General features: G+C 37.6%; 1 protein-coding gene across 1 annotated transcript in view; it reads right to left on the minus strand.

The window, feature by feature from the left end:
* Positions 1-18,263, minus strand: part of NCOA2 (nuclear receptor coactivator 2) — a 186,153-nt gene that overhangs the window by 165,509 nt on the left and 2,381 nt on the right. The window contains exon 2 of the mRNA XM_053975978.1: positions 10,898-10,977. The gene's annotated coding sequence lies outside the window, so the exon portion shown is untranslated. The remainder of the gene's footprint in view (positions 1-10,897; positions 10,978-18,263) is intronic.

The following is an 18,263-nucleotide window of genomic DNA, read 5'->3' on the forward strand; positions in this document are numbered from 1 at the left end:
TCACCACCCTACAATTTCAACATTAAGACAGATCTTAAAATTAAGCCCCATTCATACAAGGCCTTAGTCATCAGGTCACAATCCTAATTTAAAACAACATATTTTCCCTTTTGGTTCCATTATAAGGTGATAGCTAGCACCTCTAGTAATTTAAAGACATCCCATTTTCCTTGAGGTTAACCAGACAGCAAATCAAATAATCCCACAGAGGATTCAGAGCAGGCTTGACCCATTATTGAAGTGTTAAATTAGAATTTCAAAGAGTAACTCCATAGTCACCCTTCACAGGGATAATTTTTAATTCCTCTCCTGTGAAATGTGAAGTTAAGTCAATACTTGGTGTTTTATCTCATAACAAAAGCAGACAAAAATACTGCTAACTCAAAACAATCTAGGTTGATTCTTGTTTAATAAAACAGCAAAAGACCACTGCTTCAGTGTTTTAATAGGCAAGTTCTCTCTAGCATTTTTTTAGAATTTCAGTATTAATTCACACTGGTAGAGAGAAGCAGGCATTTTATTTACATTTTATGAAATTAAATGCATAAATGCATTTATTTGCTCAACACAATCCATAAATGCCAATGAATCTGAATTTTGCATATGGAGAAAATAATGAGGATTGACCCCATTTTACAGCTAAGAAAATGAGGAACTTAAGCTCAAGTGATCTGTTTAGTACACTTCTGACAAGCCCAGCACTGAAGAATGAGTCCCTGGCTCTCTAGCACAAGGTCCATCCCTGCTGTTAGCTATGCAAGTTCATTCCTGTGGGTATAATTAGAGGGAAATTTCAATCACATGCAGGGGCAAATATTCCAAGTCCCCAAATTCTAAAAAAACGTTCCTGCCACCTTATGTAAACTACTGGTGGAATTTAAAATTAAAAAAAAAAAATTCTCAACAATATGTTCAATTTTTGTAGCTGACCCTAAGCCAGCCTAAAAAAATCATTTTAGCTGCCTGTTCAACACAACAGCAGAAGCTTAGCACAGCAAGGGCCACAGAACTTGTCACCAGCATGGCATAAGAGTGGTTGGTATCACCTGGTATCCTAAACAAATCAACAAGACAGAACTAAAAACTGATACTGCAACCAGTACAAATTACAACATAGAAATAAAACACACACAAAACCCCCACACATTTCTAATTGTTAAATATGCAATAAAAATTCTCATGTTGTTGCAGATATGCACCCTCACAGAAAACCATGTTACATTAATTTATTCTCCTCCTCAAGACATAGTCTGTGTAAGAAAATACCAGTTCCCTTTTACTGACTTCCTTCCCTGCCAGTGGTAAGCAAAATACTTTAAAAACCAATAAAACGCAGTGTTGTCTTTACATTCAGCTAATGCAAGTGAAATATTAGCAGAAGCAGGTTTGACCTCATATTGGATTTTACATTTTCATCTTTCCTGTACTGCCAGTTAGCTCAAACTTTCTGCAAGAAATCTTATTTCCCTTCTCAGAATCTCATCTCTTTAAAAAGTCCCTACTCCCCTGAGGAAATTCTAAGGGCAGGGTCACAGTCATCCTTTCTCAGCTTCCGCAAAACAACTTGAGTAGAAATTATTTACACAAGTGTAACAGAATTGAGTACAGCTCATTTATGAAGAAGTTACCACTATGCTTATACAGCAATATTTCCACAAAATCAGAACAGTAAGAACAGTCTCCAAATCATGTCAATAGCAAGAAAAGTTATAGCATATGGCCCTTCCTACCATAACACAAAATACTCCCTAGTGGGTATAAATTTTTAAGAGTTCAATTCTACCACTGCTGGCCACTTTATACATAGTTCACATTTTTACTTCTTAATTGCTCTGAGATATCTAAACAGGTCTCATTTTGATCTTTTCAGGTTTTCAAAAACTCATCAGTTTTACACAAGAAAATACCTCACACTGACCTTAGCAATAGATTTGGAAAGAAAAGGTGGCATATGCACTAGCAACCATGTGAAACTTTAATTGTATTACATCTTTGTAGTCAAATGCATCCATTTAATTATGGACAATCATACATCTGACACAAGGAGCAGAGCTGTGCCTATGATGAATTTTTTATTTCAGCCACTGAACAGGAAAAATATTTTAAAACTGTTACAAGTTGTGCAAATAGTCAATTCACCAGGAAAAATGCCCTTGTTTCATACAGCTTGCTTCACGTCGAAGTAGGGTAAGCTATTCAAAGCATTAAGAACATCCACAAGGGGATGTAATTGCTAAATATATCTGTGAATGTATACCTTAGCTTCCTTTGCAGTACCTTCTCTGAGAAGAAAACCTTATGGGTAGCAGATAAATAAATTACATCTATAAAAGTAGGCACAAAAAGAAACTACTGCCCTTTACTGCAGGACACATGAAACAGATAGGATGCTCACCTCCAATGTAGGAAAATCAGTTCTCTGACAAAGCATTTACACACCAGTAAAAAAGCAGAGCTATTCCTGAGGCAGCAAAGCTCTGCTCAGAAACACTGAGCAGCCCAGAGAAAACAGCCATCTCCTGAGAAGAAGGAGACCAAAAGCAAGTCTCTTCTCTGAATCAGGAGCAGTGCAATTCCCTCCTCCATCTTGCTGTGCACCCACATCCCAGTGCTCGGAGGGCGGAGGCCTGCTGCTATCCACCCTGCAGCCTCTCCCTGCTTCAGCACAGATGGGTGTAGCCCCAGTGCCCAGGCCTGCTGGTGCACTGGCAGGCACAGCTCCTGCAGTCATCCCGGGTGAAGCGGGTGACACTCTTGGCCACAGCTGTAAAATGCTGGCCACCTGCCCACCCCCAACTTAGCACAATGGGGAGAGGCAGGGCCACCCTGGTCCCAAGAGCAGCCAGGGAGTGAGACCAAAGGCCAGGAAGCAGGGAGCCATCTGACCCATCAGCTGTCCCCCTACCCAGGGCACAGGCTGTGCCACTGAGATGGTGGCCCTGCAAGAGCCCTCTCCTTGCACCCTGCAGCAGCTCCCACTCAGAGCTGTACCCAAAGCCACGCAGGTGGCTTTCCTGTAGCTAACTGACTGTTGAGTCTTGATGTGACTCTAGCCTTGAAATCCAAAACTTTATGTCAGAATTTCCTAAGTGAGCCATTACAGCATTTCTGATTAGCAGGGACTTTCACCACCTTCCTCAATGAAGCTACTTATGAAATTCCAGCCAACTCATTAACACTAGCTTTACACTAGCCAAAAATAAATTTTCAGTAAGCAATTCCTCTTCAAAATACACACACACAAGTAAGTTCAACTCTCTAGAAAGAATCTCACAATCATGGATCAAGTTGTCCTGACACAAAACATGGGACTATCCCAAAGCTTTACAAGATTGTATCAGAAGACCACAAAACAGTTTTCCTGGAAGCTGGGGGCAGAAGGAAATAGCTCAGAAACCAAGTGATGAAGCAAGTAAGAGGACAAATAAGTGAGATGCAACTTTGATAACTACTGTTACTGGAATCAAGTTCAGCAGCACAGGCTGCTAGGGTTTTTCCCCCTTTAAGTGCCCAAAGTACCTAAAACAGGACCAGAGCACCATATGCATGGTTCCATGCCTGTATTCAAAAATAAATACATACTATTGTGAAACATATGTGCTATATACAAAGCACATCTGGCACTAACCAACTAAGGCTGAAAATTAATAGAACAAATCTATTTAACCATTTAGGTTGTGGCACATAGCCTGTGGTGTACAGTAGTGGTGGTAGCATGGTTGGGGTGTGACAGTGGTGGAATAGCAGGTGATATCTCATATAAAATGGCCTGGTTTGGAGTGGTTTGGGTTTGGGTTTTTTTTGGCTTCTGTAAATTTGTATTGAGTATGTTTTAAGTGTGGCAACAATAGTGTTATACCATTTGACTCACTGGTATTGGTTCCTCAAATATTTCAATGTTGATGTAATGGGTTGACCATGGTCGGATGCCAGACACCCACCAGAGACCTCTCTCTTACTCCTTTCTGCAGATGGACAGGGGAAAGAAAATATAACAATGGGTTCATGAGCTGAGATAAGGACTGGGAAGGATCACCCTCCAAACACCATCACATGCAAAGCAGGCTAGAATCAGAGATATTAACTGAATTTATTGCTAACAAAATCAGGGAAGGATAATGAGAAGTAAAATAAAATCTTAAAAACACCTTCCCCTCCCCCCTCCTTCCTTCCCAGCTCTGCCTTCTCCCCCATCAGTGCAGGAAGAGACAGAATGGGGGTTGCGGTCAGGTCATCACCCATTGTCTCTGCCACTACTTAGGGAGAAAAGTCCTTCCCCTGTTCAAACATGGGGTTCCCCCCATGTGAGACAGTTCTCCACAAACTCCTCTGAAGTGAGTCCATCTCAGGAGCAACAGTTCTCTACAAACTGCTGCAAGCTGAGTCCATCCCATGGGCAAGAAACTGCTGCAGTTTAGGTCACTCTTCCATGGGGTGCAGTCCTTCAAGGACAGGCTGCTCCCCTCTGGGTCCTCCACAGGATCACAAGTCCTACCAAAACCTGCTCTAGCATGGGCTCCTCTCTCCATAGGTCTGCAGGTCCCTGCCAGGACCCTGCTCCAGCATGGGCCTCCCACAGGGTCAGTGTCTCGTCTCAGGCACCCACCTGCTCCAGTGTGAGGTTCCTCCACAGGCTGCAGGCAGATCTCTGCATCCCCATGGTTCTCCATGGGCTGCAGGGCACAGCTGCTTCAGCAGGGCCATCACCAGGGGCTGCAGAGGAATCCCAGCTCTGGTGCCTGGAGAACCTCCTGCCCCTTCTTCTGCACTGACCTTGGTGTCTGCACACTTGTTCCTCTCACACATTCCCACCCTGCTCTTCTCTGCCCGCAATTACAACTGCGCAAGGACTTTTTTTCTTCTTCTTAAATGTTATCTCAGAGGTGTTACCCCTGTTCCTAACTGGCCCAGCCTTGACCAGCAGCAGGTCTGTCTTTGGCAAACTAGTGGTTACTGACATAAGTGCCAGTAGTAAGCATAGTCACTGCTGGACAAGGAGGAAGCTTCTCAAAGAATCTACCCGTTACCAAAGCTTGGCCATGCAAACCCAATACAGCTGATCAAGAGCCTAGAACTTGGATATTGACAAAAGAGCAAGCTCATGAGGAAGGAAAGACTAAAATCACAGTCAGGGACAAGGAATATTTTAAACGTTACTAGTTATGCATCAAGCTCCATGTACCATTAGCTGCAGATAAACCCTATTCCACCCCAGGATACATTCTGGAAGTTACATACTGTAACTCGAGACAGAAAAGGTTTTACATGAGTCTGTTCAACAGAACTAAGCAATAAAAACACAGTTAACCAGGATCTGTGAAGAGAAGCCAAGCAAAAAACCACAACTGAAAATTGAAAGGCCATAAAAATTAACCCAAGTGAAATTTCATGTGTTGGCCACATACTGTTAGAGAAATGTTGATGGTTTTATCCCATTTTAAAATACTATTATAAACTGTGTCACCACACAGTAGTTTCAAGCTCACAACTTGAAGAAAGAAATGCAGGGGATATCTCACTCTCTTAAAGCAGTAAAATGATTGAAGGACAAAAGAATCTAAGGCAAAAAGGGATCTTCAATTCTATGTGTTACTCATAAGGATAATGTTTTAAAGTTTAAGTGAGAACATTCAAATATAAGCTAAGAAAAACATGCTGAAAAAAAATGTGAATAGAAACATTTTAATTCCTCCTGACACTACTACAGCTTCCCTCAAGGAAAAACCAAATTGCAATACCTACTATAAAACTAATTCTTTTCTCAATTCTAATTTTAAATATTCCTAGTTTGCCTATTGTTGTCATTTTGAAAGATACAGAGTCTGGTATACAGAGAATGCTGTAGTTTATTGATTTGGGATTACTGAAGGAAGAAAAGTACTGATAATAAAAAAAGGCAAGGATCTGAACCATAAAAACAGATGTTGGAATAGGAGAACAGAGCATATTTTTCATTTATCATGGCCACAGTTGCAAATAAAGTTTTAGCAACACATTTACACACATACTGTAACAAATACTGTGTACAGAAGAGTGCCAGTACCCTTTTTTGGTTGCAGTGAGATGACTAGAGGAGGTTTCTGTAACATATTTGAATAGTTAGAGCCCTGCACAATGATATGGTAATACTCACCAATATTTCTCAATCATTTTCATAATACTGAACTTCTGTGACTTATCTAGGACCTTTCATCTGAATTTTTCAACATCCAAAGTTTGTTTTAAAAAGAAAACCTGTAATTTCTTGGCAGTCCAGTTAATATAAAAGCAAATTAATGAGAGAGAAACACATTGTACGAGACTTTATATGACAATCATCTGCTATATTACAATCATCTGCAAATTCCCTTACCATTACAACAGATAAGTCTTCTGAGCCTAACATCCCCACACTGCGGCATTAGAAAAATTCACCCACTTTAATGTACACAAATATCCAGGAACCTCAAAGTATTGTACTATAATGCTGTCAAATAAACAGACTACTGGAATTCAATTTCCAGAAAGCCAAGGCAAAATCTACTGGCCTTCATCTGAAATACCAGTGCCATTTCCAAGCCCTGTATTTAATTAATACTATTTACTGTCAAGAGCCAAGCCGTGTAAATATTTCACTCTTTCCAATTCCAGGACTGAAGACAGGCCCAGAGGAAAATCTGCCCAAGTAAATGCATCTCATCTTCTTTGATGATGCAAGTGCTCAGTTGTCCTGTTCTTGACCCCTCTAGACTTCTGAGGCTCCAATACTGATGATACAATGTCATCAATCTATATATAAAATATACATTGATTTTCCACAGATGATAATGACAGCTATTTCTTCTGCTAATGCTAATACAGTATAACTTTGTCCATATAAAAAGGTTCCTATCAAGGTAAGAAATGAAAAATCTTAGCAAAGTCCATTACAAAGTCAAAACCAATATTTAAAAAGTGAATAAAATCAAGTTAGCAATCCCATTTCCTAAATATTTTTTATTTATCTCACTGAAACTGCAGTGTTCAAAATAATCTTCCAGGATATAACTACATACAAAAGGCAAGCTTCAATCAATTGAATGAGCATTTTCAACAATCCTGGATATATATTAAGTTTGGTTCCATCAATGCAGTAAAAAGTTCACTGACAGAGTACTCCATTTAAATCCGTTTACAGTAGTTAATGAGTTTTACGTATATAAGAATAGTTTAATCCAGCTTTACAATGAATTTGAACATTGTGGCCTCAAAACTACAAAAGCACTTTAAAAGTACTTTCATTACTAACTAATCTAGTTCTGCTAGTTGCAAGCATAAGATTTCTCTCTACAATACTCTAGATTTTCATAAAATTTAAAGGAAAGAAATGCAATATACTACATTTTTGTAAATTTCAGCTTTTCCACAAAATAATGTTTTTCATAAACTTCCAGTTCCAATTTTAGGGGAAAAAAGCTTTTAGGGGGCAATTGTATAAATCTCAATAGATGCTCATTTCCTAATACTTCAGTTCTCATCGCACCACCCACACAGAGCCTCACTCTCAGATTAGGAGTATCATTTTAACGCTGATTACATTAAATTCACCATAATCAAGCATTCACTTTTACAAGCATCTTCATAGGCAATTCACGTTAACTAATGTCACTACTGAACAGCAGTGACTGAACACAGAATAATCTTATCACATTTCATGCAAGACAACTCCCCAGTTTTGAGGTCTAGCAATGAAAACACATTCTCTTTATTTATCACAAACCAATTCAACATAGATTAAGTATCCTTCACAGAGAAGACCAGTTTCACTAAAGATTACACATACCAATATTTTATTTCGGCCATTTCAGAAATACAGCTTCTGTGGGAATTAGGGTGCTCTGAACTGACTCCAAGGTTCTAGGTAAGCACCATTCCAGCCCTGCTTTGCAAGCTCACAGAAGCCAGCTCTGCCTTATTCAGGTTTGATAGTTGAAATCTACTCTAAGTTCCTCATTTGCATCCTTAAATTAATACCGAAGGCTCTTAAAACTTGTTTCAATATAAGGCAGTTTTATTTTCAGTATTGCACTTTATTTTCTGACAGCATTCCCTTTACACAAACATGTATTAGGAGAACACAGTCAAAAATAAGACATTTGTCAGAATTTTCTGTATCTACTACAGCTGTAAACAACAAGCACTATAACTCAGCATAAAAAGACACACAAATATTTTCTATCACACTTGACACTAACTACCACACAAACGACAATGAAATCGCTACAAAGTTAGATGGAAACAGACTCTCCAGATCAAGAGTGACAGAAAACTGAGATTTCTCTAATCTATGTTCTTTTTGCTGAGAACTATTCCTTACAAAGCAAACCACTTCATGAAAAAAGGAGTGAGAGATAAAAAATGCTTTCTGACTGGTAACTTTTAGACTGGAAATTAAAACAGATTTTGTATCTGTTTGGGTTTTTTGTAAGTCTTACATCTAAACTTACCATCATTCTAATTGCATCCCCTTTTTTCTGAGCACACAGCAGCTGCTAACCACTACCTCAACTAACATGAAAAATAGACCAAATAAGCCTTAACTAGTAGGTTCACTTTCCAAAAAACTTGATACAGTGGTAGACAAGCTGAATGTGCACAATTTCAGTCAGAGTCGTGGCGCAGTCTCACAACATACAGTCAAAACCAACATCTATAATTGCACAAGCAACACTAGTTAAAAGGCCCAGATTTCTTAAATGACACTCCAACTGATGTATCCTTCCAACAGTAGTATAATTTCAGATGGGTATAATGGTTAAAATAAACAGCTACAGCTCTTTGATCTTGCAACAGAGAAGGTGAACATGTAAGTATGTCAAATAATAAGGCTGAAGCCCGGGACACTCAAAACCCAATAGAAAGATTTCCAAGGATTCAATGGAACCAAAATTTTAAACTATTCTTTGGCTTATGGAACCTACTTTTGCTGAACTGTCTATAATAGGAATACAGATATAACCACACACTTTAAAGTAAAAGGGTATTTTGAGTGAAAACTACCTCTCTGCTTCATCCTTGCCCTATAAACCCTTTCATTACAGGATTTTTTACACTGGTTTATTCCTCAATGTCATCAGCATAGACTTCATATACAAATATTCATATCATAGTTGCTCTTATTAAAGGTTTTGAACTTCCTAAACACAGAAACTGTGTTTTGGTCAGCACATATGAAGTTAGCAGATTATTTTCTATCACTGTATCAAACAAATCTATAATTTTGGTGCACAATGTAGCAACACTAAGGAAAAGACAGGCTGTTTTTTTTTCTCCATATAAATTAATTCGGAAAAAAACCCAAGTAATTATATGGAAATTGCTTTTTATTTTCATATTTCCCTAATGCATTCATTTTTTTAATCGAAAATTGAAATTGAGACAACTGAAAACAAACATACAATCAACTTGACAACAAAATTTCATGTTCTCTATAGAGAATCCTGGCAGCGATATTTTTCTCTTTATTACATACACCTAACTCATTCTGAGTGCTATTCACTAGGAAAACAATACTTTAGAGTATTTGCATTTTTTTAAACAATTTGCTTAAATGCTTACAAAAGCATTGTTGAGAAGACCTGCACAAGTACATTATTATGCAGTCCAGGTAAGTAGTGTAAATAAATAATAACTAATATGGTGTAAGTAATAAGTGTAAATAAGTAATAAGTAACATCTCTGTGGCTAAGCATTTTCAAGTTAACATAAAACAAAAACAAATTATTAACCAGAATTATAAACTTCATTGAATAGACTGAACTCCAGAGTGTTTTATCTGAACTGAAAAGTGAAAAGACAGAAAAAAGCACTGGAAGACTGCTTAAGCTGTTTTCTCATTCACTGATGCTAGAAAATTAGGAAAGTTTAAAGAAAAGCATTGTTAGTTTGCAAAAACTGCTGAACATAATTAACAAAAGAGGAAATGATACTTGATGTGGGCTTACATAATTTTACCCATATTTGGTCGGCATTTTATAGACAGTCACCCACCAAACAACTAAAAACTCTTTCAGCAGGCTCATTTCCCACCTCTATATTTAGTGTGCAAGCCTCAAAAATACATATTTCTGACCTTAATAAGTCACTCTATGTGTTAAAAGACAACATTTATTCATGAGTACACTGAAAAGGCTCTCACATAAAATCTCAAATGCGTATTTGTTGTAAAAGATTTATACCAAGTGAATATACTGATATATCAAACATACCTAAAATAAAACCACAGCATTTATATTCTACTTTCTTTCACTGCACTACCGAACTATTATTAGTCTGCATTTAAACAATCCGCAGGGGTCTCTTTTTCTAATTCTCAGTGGTATTATCCCTTCTTGAGAGCAGAGTTAAACAGGCACAGCACTGCCTGCTGGAGTCATAAGACAGTAATTCTTGAGCAACAAGCAGTTTAAGTCATCAGTGTCATTATACCAATTTCAACCCTCAATTAAATAATTTATTAGTGCACAGAGTTGGATGGAAAAGCTTGTATTATTTCATATTCAACCTTTGCCATAAGACAGACCATAATCAGCACATCTGAAAAATGTCAATTCCTTAGTTACAGTATAAAATATCAAACAAACCTAATGAGAAAGGCTGAAGGGATCAACATGTGATATTCCTTCTCAGCAGAAAATCCCATTCCTAGTCCTGGCACCGAAACAAGGACCCTCTGCTTCCATAACCAGTCTCACTATTATTTTCAAAGTTTCTAAAATGTCTTTCCACTCAGTGTACAGTATCCCATGTTACTTAACACCAAGGTTTGTTCTGCTGTATCCACACAATCAATTTAAGACATCTCACATCAAACTCCCCAGTGAAGAAGGTAAAACTGCAACACAATCCAATTAAATGCAATAGGATATACACAACTCACCAAGACTCAGCGATGCAGACAATGATTTCTAGGGGCTGTGTATGCAGGGGGCCTCACTACTCAGACACATCTCAAGAATGCTAGGAAGAAATTTGAGAGAAAAATATTAGTCTTTTTTTTGGAGATGGGCATAGAAGAACAAAAATATGACATTTAGCACACTGCCATTTTAAGCATAACAACGAGGGAAACACAAACTTTGTGGAGCGTTATCTGCTTTTCCAGACATAACTACAACCCCCTTCCAGTTCCACAATCACTCCAGTCACACAACTTCCTTTCTACCTGCTGCCTACTGCAAATTCACAGTGATAGCAGCTAAAATGTTTACATTAACTTACACAGTACACAGCCTCTATTTTCACTAACAAATCTGTGAGAACTCTGAAAGTGCTTGGTTCCTTTTTTGGTTGACTGCTTGATTTGACAGCACATTAGTTTCAAATCTCTAAAAAGGAGAAACTGGTGTCCTTTCAACCATTATTGTAAGTTGCATGTACAGAAGCATGTTTCTTCTCTCAGCCTCCACTTACAATACTCCTGACCCAAGTGACAAGCATCAGTGAACAGAAAGCCTTTCACTTGTATGGAGTCCCATAAAGCAGGAAAGAGCCCACAGAACAGAGGCCATACATTGCACAGCAAAATAATTCCTTCAAGGGAGGAGGAGTGCGCCACTGCCCACACAAATATTATACCTGAATTTCTGTTTGTAGGTCAGAGAGCACTTTATGACAAATGCATCCAAGCAAACCACCAAAGAGTTTTCTACTTTCCTATTCTGACAAACTAAAAGGCAGAACATAAAGCAAATGAGAACACAGATAAAATGAAAGATATGCTACAAGAATCTTCAGCAAAAAAACCCCACCATACACTAATTATGCCTTGAGAGTAGCAGAATTTAGAACCAACCTCTTTCTTTGCCATTTCTGCCACCTTATAGGAACCTTCTTCAAACAAACTCTGCATAAGTTCTTTCAGTCACAGACAGGATACCACTACAGTAACAGACTATTTAGGGGCACTTCTAACAAAGAAGTGTTCTTATACAAAATATACACCCAGAAGACAGGGGTACATTATTTCCTCAGGAGTGTCCAAAAAGCACACAAGCTCTGTGGATCACTAACTCAGGGCTTTGAGTGGGTCCTTGCTGACAGAAAAAAAATCATCTTGTCTTGGAATAAAATGTTAAGTAAGCTACTAGATCGTTTGGCAGTTCAGAGACACCAAAGAAAAGCCATAGTCTCAGCAGCACGTGGGGGCTGCAGCCCCAGCCCACAGTGGGGAGACATTTTCCCCTGAGGGGCAGTAAACAGGACACTGCCTGTGCAAACAGGAGCATTTCCCACTCATCTCCTGTCTTTTACCTGCTGTGCACCAGTGAATGAGTACTCTACTACCATTTTGTTTCTTGACAACTACGGTGGCTGCTCACTTTTATTTTCCTGCTGTTTTTCCTATTTTTTGCATCCCACCTCCTGGTCTCTGTGGCCTCCAATAAAGCCACTCAAGGAGTCTGTACACAAGTCATGTGGCTCCTGACCCTTACAGTAGTGTCCACAAGGCCCCACTGGAAAGGACAAGCTCTGCTGATTTTCATTTTTTTATTCATAAAACCTCTAACAATAATATTGTCTGAAAACAAAGACAATGCATTATAACTTAACACTAGAAGCACTACCTTCGAAACACAAAAACATAACTAACAAGACCTCTCTTCACAAAAAAACCCTCTTGAATTATAGAGCAACTAGCGACAGGCTCATGTACCTGAACAGATGTATTATCTAGTGTATTTCTGATACACTTCTCTAACTAAACTAGACTGTCAGTGAAGAAAAGAAGTGATGAAGATGAAGTTATGGACAACAAAATTATCTGTTAGTCCTTTGCCTTCCCTTCTGAAGCCCATTCTGCAGTCTGAAGAAAAATCAAGCCAACTACCACCTATGCCTATGCAAATTTACATCCAACCCACAAGATTCAGGAGCTTCTTGGGATGACCCTCAAAACTCAAGGGAACTTCTCTTGCAACAAGCCAGGTCTCACAGTGGCATAACTCTGTTAACAGCAGTGCACAAAGGCCCACGTGCAGAGCAGGTCACTGCCTCAAACAATACACAAATTATCAACATTACCTACAATATAAAAATTGAATGTGCCACAGCCACACCTGCCATTTTCCAACACCACCATCCAATCCTCCATCCCACAAAGAGTAAAAGAAAACTCTTTTAAAGGTCAAAAACCCTCAACTAAAAACAACTGATACGGATGGAACAGAATAACACACTGTCTTCTGACTTCAGAACACTTTACATCTTTATTTTCCATTTGTGCACAGTCACTTCTTTCCCTTGTGGTTTCTATTCCAGGTACCTAAGGTGTGTTTACCTCCATTGTCCATAAAAACTTCATTGTGAACAAAACACACAACATCAGTGCTACAAACTACAGTTAAGCTGAAAGGGAGTGGGAACTGCCACTTTCAGACATACTTGGAAGAGATCATCCACAGCATGCAAGCTTAGTGAGCTTGAACTTGGTGAGCTTAGTGAGGCTTTTCTCATCTACATTCAGTCTTCAGGTTCCATCATTCCTAAACTTAGAAGAAAAGGAGCCACAAATGATCTCACCATCCTGCAGTTATCACTAGCTTCACACAGAACTGTAGCAAGAAAATATTTTAAGGCCTCATGAAAAATTCAGTACCTTTGTTTCAAAGTAATGCTTTAAAAAATCTAGCAAAACAAGCAAAAGTATGTTTGCACTGCAAATGCCAACAAAAACTGGCACGCAATTAAAATAAAAAAACCTTTAAACTATGCTATTAGAGCTACATTTTACAGCCTATAAAGTATCAACAAGTTTTTTTGCTTTTTTTTTTGCACCCCTGATAATAGCAACAACTCTTCTGGACTCATTTAAAGAAAATAGTACATTTCTAGCTATAAATTTTAATTTTGGAAAAAATACGAAGACTTAGACTGGAAGAAGAACTTTTCTCCTTGAGAATATAATTGAAAACTGGAATTTATTTATTTATTTCTATACACTCAATATTCCTCCACAAAGAATCTATTTCAGAAAATAGATAGAACAGGACGAGGACATTGTCCATGCATGTACCTGGAGACCAAGGTATAAAACTAAGCGAAACTAGCAAGTTAAATTAGTTGACAATAATCACATGTATTTCTCAGAATATATAAGTACTTGGTCAGCAAGTCCTGACAATAATTTTGAAAGAGTAAAGAGAAAGGGCTGAAGAGCTACTTTGTGAACTCAAAGCATGGTGTAAGCAGAATGAAGAAAAATAATCTCCACTGCAGCCTAGATGATACATGAACTCTCAGATTCACAAGTATTAAAACTTATGACCTTGGATTTTCATAGGGTTTCGGTTGCTTTGGCTTTTTTGGGTTTTTGGTTTTTTCATTAATTTCTAATTGCATCACACAGGCACATGATGCATTTTAAGTTCATAAAAATATGTGTAATAAAAGTGTCAGCATATACTCTCAAATTTATTCATAGGCAGACTTTCCTCTATTCTCAAGAAGTTTTATTTTTAAATGTCGTTTAGTATCTCCTACATAATCCATGAGGTACAAATAGGTGACAAAGTGCATTGTTTTTAATTGGAGCGATTTTCTTCAAAATCCATGGGCCAGACTCATTAGAGATCAATACTGACAGCAATGAAAAACTAAATCTGTTCACACGCAGATGAATTACAGCATAGGCAGAGTAAGAGTAAAATTCTATAATAATTCTGACTTAACAAGCAAAATGTTCTTTCACTTTCCATGCCCATTCTTCAGTCCCAGGCTTCTCCACTGAGGCAGCCAATAAAGCAGCCAATTGTGATATGCCCACTATAAATCCTACCCAAGAGCAACAATATGTCTTACATAGCTCACTAAAAAAGCATCAAAGTAGCAACTCTCAGTCAACACTACAGCAGATATATGTTCTCACTATGTCCCCTCATAGAAGCTCATGTGCTCCATACTACCTAAGACTTATGGATAAATCAACACATTCGGTAGATATTTTTATTAATTTGTCACCTATACTCTCTGCCCTTTCATTAATCTAATAAAGGCTTCCATGTAATGGGAACTATTCTAGCAAAATACAAGTTTTCTTTTCCAAACAGAAAATAACTTCTTGAAGTTTAAAAACAAAGAGAAAAACGTAAATAGGATTTACTGAGGACATTGCATCTTAGCTGCAAAAAGCTAATGCAAATTCCAAAGAAGCTTCTTAATATCTAAGTAATGGGAGCACATTCACAGAAAGAGTGAGATTTACTATCAGTTGTAACTGCTAAAATGAGAGCAAAGAAAAAATAATATCTGTCAGTAACTGTATTAATGGGAGATTGTTATGGAAGCCATTTAAGGAAATGCAAGACTTGGAATAGCATAATGATGAAGCTGCAGAAGAAAAAAAATGTGCATATTGTTAATATGCTGCAGTATAGCTTCAGACACTTAAATTAATGAACTAATTTCAAACTTCAAGATGTCAAGCACTCTGATGACGATACATTTTCCACAGGAATTGTTTCCATTATATATCCATAAAACTCTTAAACAAAATTTCCATTAGTCTTTAATTTGAATAACGTGCAATTTCCACAGAAAAAGATTGAAAAATCATAAACAGTTACAAAACACACTGCAGCAAATCTACCACATTCAAGATCTATTTTTCAAACTATTCATCAACTCAAAATAATTGTATAAAATCGGCAAAAGTATTCCAGATGCTCAGGAGAGGAAAGGCTCTTCTGGGTAATAGGTAAATGCAGGGTTGAATGAAAGAAAATTAATTTCTCCCACTCCTTTTTCCATCATATAAATGTTATTTCTGAATACTCACAACACTGACAAAATTGCTTTGTCTTATAATTGTCTAAAAAATACCCTGGGTTTTTTGTCTTTTTTTTTTTTTTCTTATTCTGTATCCTAAATTGATTAAACTGTACAACCTGTCATTTTTCATGTCAGATTTCTACTTGGTATGTTTTGAAAAGGCTGAGCTACTGAATCATTAAAATAGGGAGTGTTTGCATAATGTAAATACTGCTGACAAACTACTAACTATAGAACTGGTAAGATGCCTTTGTAATATGTAACCACTGATGTAATAATAGAAATTATTCTTACTACTCTAAATTACCATTTCAGCAATACATATGACTGTTTAAATGCTATTCCAATACAGAGCAGGAGTCCTGGAAACTGCATTTTATTCCCTGAAATAATAAAATATTATCAAAATATTATCTATAATAAATACATGAAATATATGTTATCTAAGCTCCATTATCCTGACTGGTAAAAGCCAAAGAATACTTCTGTAGGGTTTAAATTCCCAAGAGAAGAAGAGCTCAGATCCTGTCTGCAAGCACACAATGGAATCACAGCTGACGATGCACATCTTTTTCTGGATGTCTCCATATGCTCAGGAGGGTTTTTCCCCTCCTCTCCCTCCCCGTTTCTCCCTCTCCGCCTCCCTTGCTCCAAGCATTACATTGAAGAATTTGTCATTATCTGCTGCCAGAAGTATAAGAATGTTTTAAAAACTAACAAAAATAAAGCAGTGCAGTGAACTTCACCTCATTTAAAAATAAAAATAGGGGATCCTGCCAGAGTAGCTGTCTGTAACTAAGTTAACTAACAGTAGAAAATGGATGGATGAATGAATGCTGTTATATGCCTTCTATAAAGTAATTTTCAATGTTACTCTGTTCTTAGTTTAAAATGCTGTGTCACACAGCAGAGTATATACAGCAACAACACATTTAACCTCTGACCTCTAAAGCCAAACATGGACATAAATGAATATTGAGCATTTTAATGCCTATCAGAATACTGAAGAAATGTGTGGAATTTGCGAAATATACCTACTTGCATGCAATCTGCATTGTTTAGAGAGGCCAGCCACAGCAAATGTACAAAGAACTGAACATGGCAAGAACAGTTTTAGTTCAGCGTTCCCTTTCTCCAGTGAACAATCTATTAGTGCTCGGCAGACAAAGAGAGTCACGTTTATATTTAAATTTGGTAGCAATCTTTAGTTAGTCTTTTTCTTTCAAATGAACTGACAGCATCCTCAAGGCTTAGACCTCTCAAGCCTCTGCAATTGTGGTGTCAGGTGCTAGAGAAACTCCAGCCGAGCGCAGAAGCCCAGATTTTGCCAATGAGACAGTGACATCAGCAACAAAGGCAAGGAGCAGAAGACAGTGGGCATTGTAGCAGCAGCTGGCTCGCTCACTGACTTTGTTCTTCCTGCTGCAAAATCTGGGCTCCCTGCAGATGGGCTAGCCTTTACTGGATTTTTGGAGGACGGAGAGAAAAGTTGGGAATGCCAACACTACAGACAGTTTACATGCCTCTTTCAACAGAGTCTTTCAGCATTCTAATGAGCAAGCTACACCCTAAATGATTATAAAAACACAAACATTATTATTAAGTAATTAATTTTTACTTCAGAGTCTCAGTTTAATGCAATACACATTTATTCAGATTGTATGTGAATAAATCCCTTATATTTTCTAATGTTTCCACCAGAAATAACCTTTGTTTTCTCTTTCAAACAGCATGATTCCAGTTTAAAAACTTAAACTGGGTCCAAAAGTACCATTCTTGATGACTATAAAGTATTCAAATGTCTTGAGTTTCAAATTTAGCAGACACCACCAGGACACACAATGAGGAATTTACACACTTAGTAAAGAAGTGTCTTCATACATTGCAGAGATACTGAAGAACCACATCAGACATGGATTCTCTCCCTAGTAAAGACCACAAGCCCAAGAAAATACAAAGTTGAGAAATCTTCAGGTTTTATGTGAAATAAAAGAGTACAGTGACTAAAAAGATGAGGTGATTGAAGCACGTTTGACATACATTTATTGCATAATGCTCACCAAGATAAAAACATATTAAAGATAATGAAATTCTTCAAAATATTGCACGATGTTAAAAAAAGATGAAACCTTTCTTCTTAAAGTTGTACTCGATATTCTTGAAGGTTGAGTCCATGACAAAATATTTTCTTCAAGACTGTAGATAACCAAGATTTCCTAAGAACATTAAGCTAATTTACAGATTAACCATTTGGGGGCAATTTACAACTTTCCTTATCTCGTATGACACAACAGAGCCAACTTCTATGTCCAGTCCCAAAAGAGCTGTTACCAAAAATGCAAAAGTGAGGAATACAAATGCATCAGTGTCCATATATGCTTGCATACACATCTGTACATGGAAATATGTGCAAACCTGGTATATCCTATTTGTGACACCATTGCTGACGTAAACAAACACGTCTTCTGGAAAAAAGT

The sequence above is a fragment of the Vidua macroura genome, chromosome 1 (assembly GCF_024509145.1).
Source record: "Vidua macroura isolate BioBank_ID:100142 chromosome 1, ASM2450914v1, whole genome shotgun sequence".
Lineage (NCBI taxonomy): Eukaryota > Metazoa > Chordata > Aves > Passeriformes > Viduidae > Vidua > Vidua macroura.